Here is an 8,061-nt window from a genome sequence, read left to right as displayed (position 1 = left end):
CATTCTTGATGGAATTTGCTTATCAAAGGTGATTTGTTTGCAGAGGCAATACTGCCTAAACTACATTCTGCCATGATCAGTTTACCAAGGGAACAAAGCTGAAGAAGTACTCAAAGAGCAAGTTCTCATTCAGAAGGGAATAGGGGTTGTTAAATATGTATCCACAAAGTTTTAAACATGGAAATCACTCTCCTATAACTTAAAGGGAATCCCACCTTATTGCTCTATCATTTAGATGGAAACTGTAGCAAAGCATGTATAAACATAATCAGTTCTCATTTAAAATAGCATTCATTATCCAGGTATGGTGGTTAGTAATCCCAGCATTTGGGTAGCAGGGACAAGATAACCTTAGTTTGTGATCAGCTTTACTCAAGATATGAGACCTTTCACAAAAAGACAAAGGAAAGAAACGAGGACAGGAAAGAGAAAGAGAGGGAGAATAAAAGAAGACTTTGTCTGTGGTGGGACTAAGATTCGCCTGATAAAGTTACTATCAATGGAATATTCCACCCAACCAACTTTCTATCTTTTAACCACAAAGTAAACAAATATGTTACTTTTCACTGAGTTTATAATAAGTATAATATACCATTTAAAGCCATTTGACTTTGGTTTGGTTATATAACTGAGCTTGTGCCACAGGTTGTATCTGTCTTCAAGAAGCCAATTAAAGGAACCAAATAGATGGTAAAGCCAGAAAATGAACACTTATTCAGTGTGGCCATATTAGGACAAAGAGATCCAGTAACCCCCTCAAGTTCATCTTTAGGGACCTGAAGTGAGATCAAAGTTTAAATAGTGGGTCAAAGATGTTGTGTTGGCTAATTTTATATCAATTTCACACAAGCCAACATCATCTGAGAGGAAGGAACTTCAATTAAGGAAATGCTTCCATAAGATCAAGTTGTAGGCAGGCCTCTAAGTCATCCTCTTAAATAGGGATTGTTAGGGGAGGGCCCAGCCCATTGTAGGTGGAGTCATCGATAAACTGGTGGTACTGATAAGAGAGCAGACTGAGTAAGCCATGGGAAACAAACCAGTAAGCAGCCCTTCTCCATGACCTCTGGATCAGCTCCTGTCTCCAGATCCCTGACCTGTTCGAGGTCTTGTCCTGACTTCCTTTGATGATGAACAGTGATGTGAAGTGTAAACTGAATAAGTCATTTTTTCCCATCTTTTCTTGGTTGCAGTGTTTTCATCTCAGCAGTAGTTACCGTAACTAACATGGATGGGCCCACCTAAGTAGTCCCAGGCAAGGTGTGGTCCCTTCCAACACTAAACCATCACTAATCTGGGTTTTAGTCTCATCCTCTATGTTGGTCTGACCACTGGATAACTCAGTTACATTTCTTATTATGTGTGAGATTGTGCGGAGTCTAGGAAACTTCTTCAGTCATAGTTTTCATACCCTTTCCAAAGGTCTTTATTAGTCTTCTCTTTAAAGGCTGAATTGAAGAATGGAAAAGTTTTTGTTTTGTTTTTCTATAAAACTATAAAAATCAGTCTGAGGTTTCTTGGGAAAATGTGAACAAACATCTACTCATCTTCAGGGTCCTGAAGGTGAGCTTGAGGAGGTTGACTAGATCTCTTTGTTCCAATGACTACACTTCCAGTATCCAAGCAAATTAGGGCTAGATTGTCCCAGTTAAGGATGACCTCCACATATGCAATGAAATAGCTAGGAGTCCACCCACAGCCTTCCAGCACTGTGCATGTATGCATGTGTATATGTGAATATATGTGCACATACAAAGACACATACACAATATTGGCTAGTGGTTTCCTCAGAGACAAAACATCCTGTCTTGGAATGAATCTTTTGAAATAAACAACTTAAAAGTTTCAGGAAATCCCGAAAACTTACCTGATGTATTAGTAACCCTTTCTACTTAGCTGATGTACTATTCCTGTCCCAGTCTATGTAGTCAACAAGCACTGCTGAGACACACTCTCATACCAGGTGTGCTACCTGGAAGAGATCATCTCAAACCTGTCAAATTATTTGCAAGTTGTGTAATGAGCTCTCAGTTTTCAGTTTTCATTAACTATTACTCATGATGGGGTTGGCTTTTGGTACTACAGGTACAGTTGAAGTATTCCTGATTATCTAAGTAACCTCTCAACAATGCCACATGAAGCCAAGCCTCAACTGTTCTCCATGACATCTTCAATCCTGCAGCATCTATTCTATTCAAATCCATGACATATGGCTCTTACCTATTACTAAAATTAGCTGCTGGCATGAGATGCAGCCTTGGCTCCCTCTGGATCACAGATTTCATGTACTGACACCGAGGAAACACTTCACCTTAATGATGCTGCTCTTCTCTTAATCATAGCTTATTTCTCATTCACAGTTGAACAGTGTAAAATGTCCCAGTAAACCAAAGGTTTTACTTCAGTGGTGCTAGTCTCTTCTTAATCACAGTTAATTTTTCAGCCTTAGCTGATCAGAACCTTATATTCTCAATTTAAAACACCACATGAATATAGTCCTTTAGGGGACTCTGAAATGTCAATCTGAAACTTCACAAAATAGGCCTATATCATCTGCATTTCTCTCAGATAATGTGTGGCATTTAACTTTCTGGGTCCAGATTAATTCACCAGGGATGATTATTTACAGCTATATTCATTCACAAATTTTATAATTTTTCACTTTTTTTTCCAATTAAATAAAATTCCATTGTGCATGTCTCTTATTTTCATTATATATTCATCCATAGATGGACATTGAGGCTGCTTCTATTTACTGGCTATCGTGAGTACAGAAGGTGATAAATGTAAATGAACAAGTATCTGCATAATAGGTATGAAATTCTTTGTTTATATGTGTAAGGCACTTTGGACCTTGCCCTAAGATGGCGCTGGTAGCTTGCTTGCTGAGGACAAACAAATCCTTATTTGGCTATGAGGATAATGTGCAGAATGGCCCCAGTTTACGTGGATATATGGAGAGGTACCATGTGGCTGGATTGCATAGGTCATCTTGAAAGTATTTTAGCTGAGCATGGAAAGGGCTCAGGGTCACTTGGAAGAAGCTGTACCAGCATCCTGATTAAACCACCTTGATAACTTATTTATAACTTATGGACAACTTATTTCCAGCTGGTCTGGGATAGCGTGGAACAATTGGTGACCCGTACGGGGACAGGTTAAAGTTCACTGTAGGTCTGAGTTCCAGAACTCCTGGTGGTCAGGGCAATTGATTGGTAAGTGCCCTGTAAGTTGGGGCCTGATTTTAATTAAGTTCTTGGAAGGAGACTATTGAAGCCGTGGTAAATCAGGGAGGACGAGTGCAGAGTTGAAGTGAAAGTAAAAGTTAATTATGGGGAGTTCATCATCTTGTCCAGTAAAGACAGCTCTGAAAGAGCTCCTTAAAGCCAAGGGGATGAAAATGATGGATCGGGTGCTGGAGAACTTCTTGCAAGAGGTAGATTCTGTTGCACCCTGGTTTGCTGTCTCAGGACATCTGACCATTCCCAGCTGGGATAAATTAGGGAAGGATTTAGACTTTTCTTGGACTCAGGGCAGTCTAAAGGGAGGAGTACGCGGAGTCTGGAAGCTTGTGTGAAGCTGTCTAGAGGATGAAAGATGCTGCCGAGCTCTAGAGAAAACAAATGTTGCATTAGAACAACTGAAGGAGGAGAGGTCAGTTAAATCCAGCAGGCAGGACTCTGAGGAAGAGTCCTCCAGTTCAGAGGAGGATTTAGAAAGTTTGGAGGAGAATTTAGAGGAACTACTTGCCAAAATGGAGTTACGTACTCTAGAGAGGAAGAAGAAAGCTAGAAATGAGAGGAAGAGGGCAGAAGAGGCCACACCCAGGGGCGCTGTTCCATCAGCTCTGCCATCTTGGCATGATCCATCCCCATTACCACTGTCTTATGCGGACACCTCTCCAACACTGCCAAAGGGAGATAATCAGCAAATTTTATGTCCTGAGGTTTGGAAAGAGGCCAGGATGGCCTTTCCTTTTTTTTCAGCATGCCAATAACCAACAGTACCATGAGCCGCTGGATTTTAAAACCTTAAAGGCTCTGGCAGAGTCTGTTAAAGCTTATGGTATCAGTGCGTCTTTTATTCAAGCTCAGTTGGAACGACTGGGTAATCATGCTATGACCCCCTCAGATTGGATGAGTACAGTGAAGGCATGTCTTACCGTGGGGCAGTACCTAGATTGGAAAGTCTTTTATTAAGAGTTTGCACAACAGCAGGCAGTGTAGAATCAAAAGCAGGGTAAACAGGCATGGGACTTGGATATGCTGATGGGACAGGGCAGATTTGCTGCTAATCAAACAGGCTACCCCATTCAAGTTTATGGACAGATCAATGAGATGGCCATTAAGGCATGGAAATCACTACCAAACAGGAGGTGAGTGGAAACCACACAAAGATTATTCAGGGCCCCATGGAGCCTTTTTCTGACTTTGTGGCGCGTTTGATGGAGGCAGCAGGCCGCATTTTCGGGGATCTAGATACAGCCATGCCCTTGATAGAACAACTAGTCTTTGAACAATGCACAAAGGAGTGCCATGCGGCTATCACACCATGGAAAGGTAGGGGCCTTCAAGCATGGATGAAAGCTTATAGGGAGATAGGCAATCCCCTATCTAATGCAGGCCTAGCAGCTGTTGTTTTACAAGCAACCAGAGGAAGAGGAAGTACCCCTGGGGCATGCTTCTGCTGTGAAAAGACAGGGCACCTTAAAAGGCAATGCCTTGAGAGAGGAAAGAAGGAAGGGCAGCGAGCAGTAGGACCGGGATTGTGCCCGAGATGTAAAAAAGGGAATCACTGGGCACATGAATGCCGTTCAGTGAAGGATATTAATGGGTAGCCCTCGAGCAACATTTATGGATGTGCTCATCTAAAAAATGGGCAGAGGGGCCCCAGACCCCAGGGCTCTCAAATATATGGGACAATGGAGAGTCAGGCATGGCTGCCCAGCCTGCGCCCATTAACCAATAAAGAAGGGCGATGCCAGGATCTGCCAGATTGGACCTCTGCTGCACCTCCCGACTCGTATTAACTCCCCAGATGGGGGTGCAAACTATAGGCACAGACTTATGAAGACCTTTACCCTCAAACACCGTAGGGTTGCTGATCGGCAGATCTTCTTCAGGTCTAAAAGGTTTGATCATCATCCCGGTGTAATTGATTCTGATTATGAAGGGGAAGTTAAGATCATGGTTTTATCCCCAAGAGGTATTGTAGCCATTTCCCCAGGAGATAGAATTGCCCAACTATTATTACTGCCCATCTTGCATGCACAGTTTGCTGCAAGACCTAAGAAAAGAGGAAGCTGTGGCTTTGGCGCCACTGGAGAGGATGCAATGTTCCTCTCCCTTGATCTTGATCAGAGGCCACTTATTGAATTGGAAGTCAATGGAAAGACTATTCTAGGCCTACTAGATACTGGGGCAGACAAAAGTATCATAGCCCTTAAAGATTGGCCATCCGATTGGCCTACTCAAGCCTCTTCCCAGATGTTACAAGGATTAGGGTACGCTAAATCACCTGACGTGAGTGCCAGAGAGCTCCCCTGGAAAGATACTGAAGGACATAGAGGACTCTTCCAACCTTATGCATTAAACCTCCCAGTTAGCTTATGGGGAAGAGACATTTTAATAGGAATGCAATTAAAGCTTACCAATGAAGGGACTTATTCCTTTAATTCCAGAAAGATGATGAAAGACATGGGCTGGCATCCCTCCCATGGTCTTGGGAGATATCTACAGGGTCGTAAGAGCCCGGTCCAGGCTGAGAACAAACAAAACAGACAGGGCCTGGGTTTTTCCTAGGGGCCGCTGAGGAGGGTATTCCCATTACTTGGAAAACTGAGGATCCAGTTTGGGTTCCTCAGTGGCCACTATCCTCAGAAAAATTGACTGCAGCCCAAGACTTAGTACAAGAACAATTAGACATGGGCCATATTCGACCCTCTGTATCTCCTTGTAATACACCCATCTTTGTAATCAAGAAAAAATCAGGAAAGTGGAGACTTTTGCATGATTTGTGCTCCATTAATGCCCAGATTCAGATCATGGGGCCTGTGCAATGAGGACTTCCTTTATTGACTACCTTGCCTCAAGATTAGCCAATAATAGTCATAGATATTAAGGATTGCCTTTTTCCCATACCATTGCACCCTAAGGATTGTGAAAGGTTTGCCTTTACCCTTCCCTCTATTAATCAAGAGGATCCAGACAAAAGATTTGAGTGGGTGGTGCTCCCACAGGGCATGGCAAACAGCCCAACCATGCACCAGCTTTATGTTGGTGCAGCCATCAAGCCTGTCAGGAAGAAATTCCTGTCCATTCACTGCTTGCATTATATAGATGACATTTTGCTAGCTGGGAAAACTGAATTAGTACTTCATGAAGCATACCAGTTGCTTACTGAGGTCCTACGTGAGTGGGGGCTTTCATATTGCCCCTGAGAAGGTTCAGCAGGAACAGGTGGTGTCTTATTTAGGAGCAAGGATTGGACCTCGTGAGGTAGTGCCCCAAAAGGTTGAAATCAGAGTGGATTATTTAAAGACCTTGAATGATTTTCAGAAACTACTAGGGGATGTAAATTGGATTAGACCATACTTGAAAATCCCAAATTATTTGCTTCAACCACTGTATGATATCCTGTGTGGAGATCCCGCATTGGATTCCCCCCCGAGTTTTAACCCAGGAAGGCCATATGGCCTTACAATTAGTTGAGAAGGATTTGGGGAAGGCGGTTTTACAAAGATGTCATGAAAAAGAACCTATTTTGTTACTTATTTTTAAAACTAAAATTCAACCCACTTCATTATTGTGGCAACATGAACCTTTAAAATGGATCCACCCAAAAATATCGGTTACAAAAACTATTGAATATTTTCCAATAGCAGTTGCCACTATTGCCTTAGAAGGTATTCAGCAATGTTTACAGCATTTCGGCAGAAATCCAGCTAACATTATCATACCATTTAGTGCCGAACAAGTGCACATTTTATGTGCTACCACTGATGATTGGGCAATTTTAAAGTGTTCTTATAGTGGGGATTTTGATAATCATTATCCGCAGCATCCTGTAATACCATTCTTTGAGAGCCATCCCATTGTGTTTCCTAAAATGACAAAGACGACTCCCATAGTAGGAGCCACCATTATTTATACTGATGGTTCAAAAACTGGCTGCCGGTAATATATGATTAACGATCATGAGCCTGTGTTAATACAATTTGCACCGGCTTCGCCCCAGATAATTGAGTTAAGAATTGTTATTTAGGTTTTTAAAAATTTAAAAGATGTCTGTAATTTAGTGTCTGATTCCTTATATGTGGTAAATTTGTTGAAGGCTTTAGAAGCCGCTGGAAAATTTAAAGTTAATAGTCCCACTTATTTATTATTATTACAGTTATAAGGCTTAATTTGGCAACAGAGGTGTCCATTTTATGTTCAGCATCTTCGTGCTAATACAGGTTTGCAAGGACCTGTTAGTAATGCTAATAATGAGGTTGATATGGCTACCCACTTACATTTATTTTTTCTACCATAATGGATACCCCAGCAGCACGAGCTGCTCAGTTTCATAAGAAATTTCATGTAAATACAAAAACCTTGCAGTTGAAATTTAATATTCCCAGGGAAATTGCAAGGCAAATTATTGTGCAGTGCCCTGATTGTAGGGTGCACTTGCATCCTCCTGGGACTGGAGTTAATCCAAAAGGTCTTCTGCCATTGAGAATTTGGCAGATGGATGTGACACATTTTACTGAATTTGGAAAGCTGAAATATATTCATGTATCTGTTGATACCTGTTCAGGTATTATACATGCTTCTCCTATAGCAAGGTAGAGGCAAGGAATGTTATCGCTTACTGCTTGGAGGCATGGGCTGCTTGGGGCAAACCACAAGAGTTGAAAACTGATAATGGCCCTGGATATACCGCAGCCTCATTTGTTTCCTTTTGCCAACAGATGCAAGTTTCACTTAAACATGGACTGCCCTATAATCCTCAAGGACAGGGCATTGTGGAGCATGACCATCGCACCCTTAAAGAATGTTTCTTTAAACAAAAAAGGAA

The sequence above is a fragment of the Arvicanthis niloticus genome, chromosome 13 (assembly GCF_011762505.2).
Source record: "Arvicanthis niloticus isolate mArvNil1 chromosome 13, mArvNil1.pat.X, whole genome shotgun sequence".
Lineage (NCBI taxonomy): Eukaryota > Metazoa > Chordata > Mammalia > Rodentia > Muridae > Arvicanthis > Arvicanthis niloticus.
The sequence above is the reverse complement of the archived record's forward strand: the minus strand, read 5'-3'. Positions refer to the sequence as shown.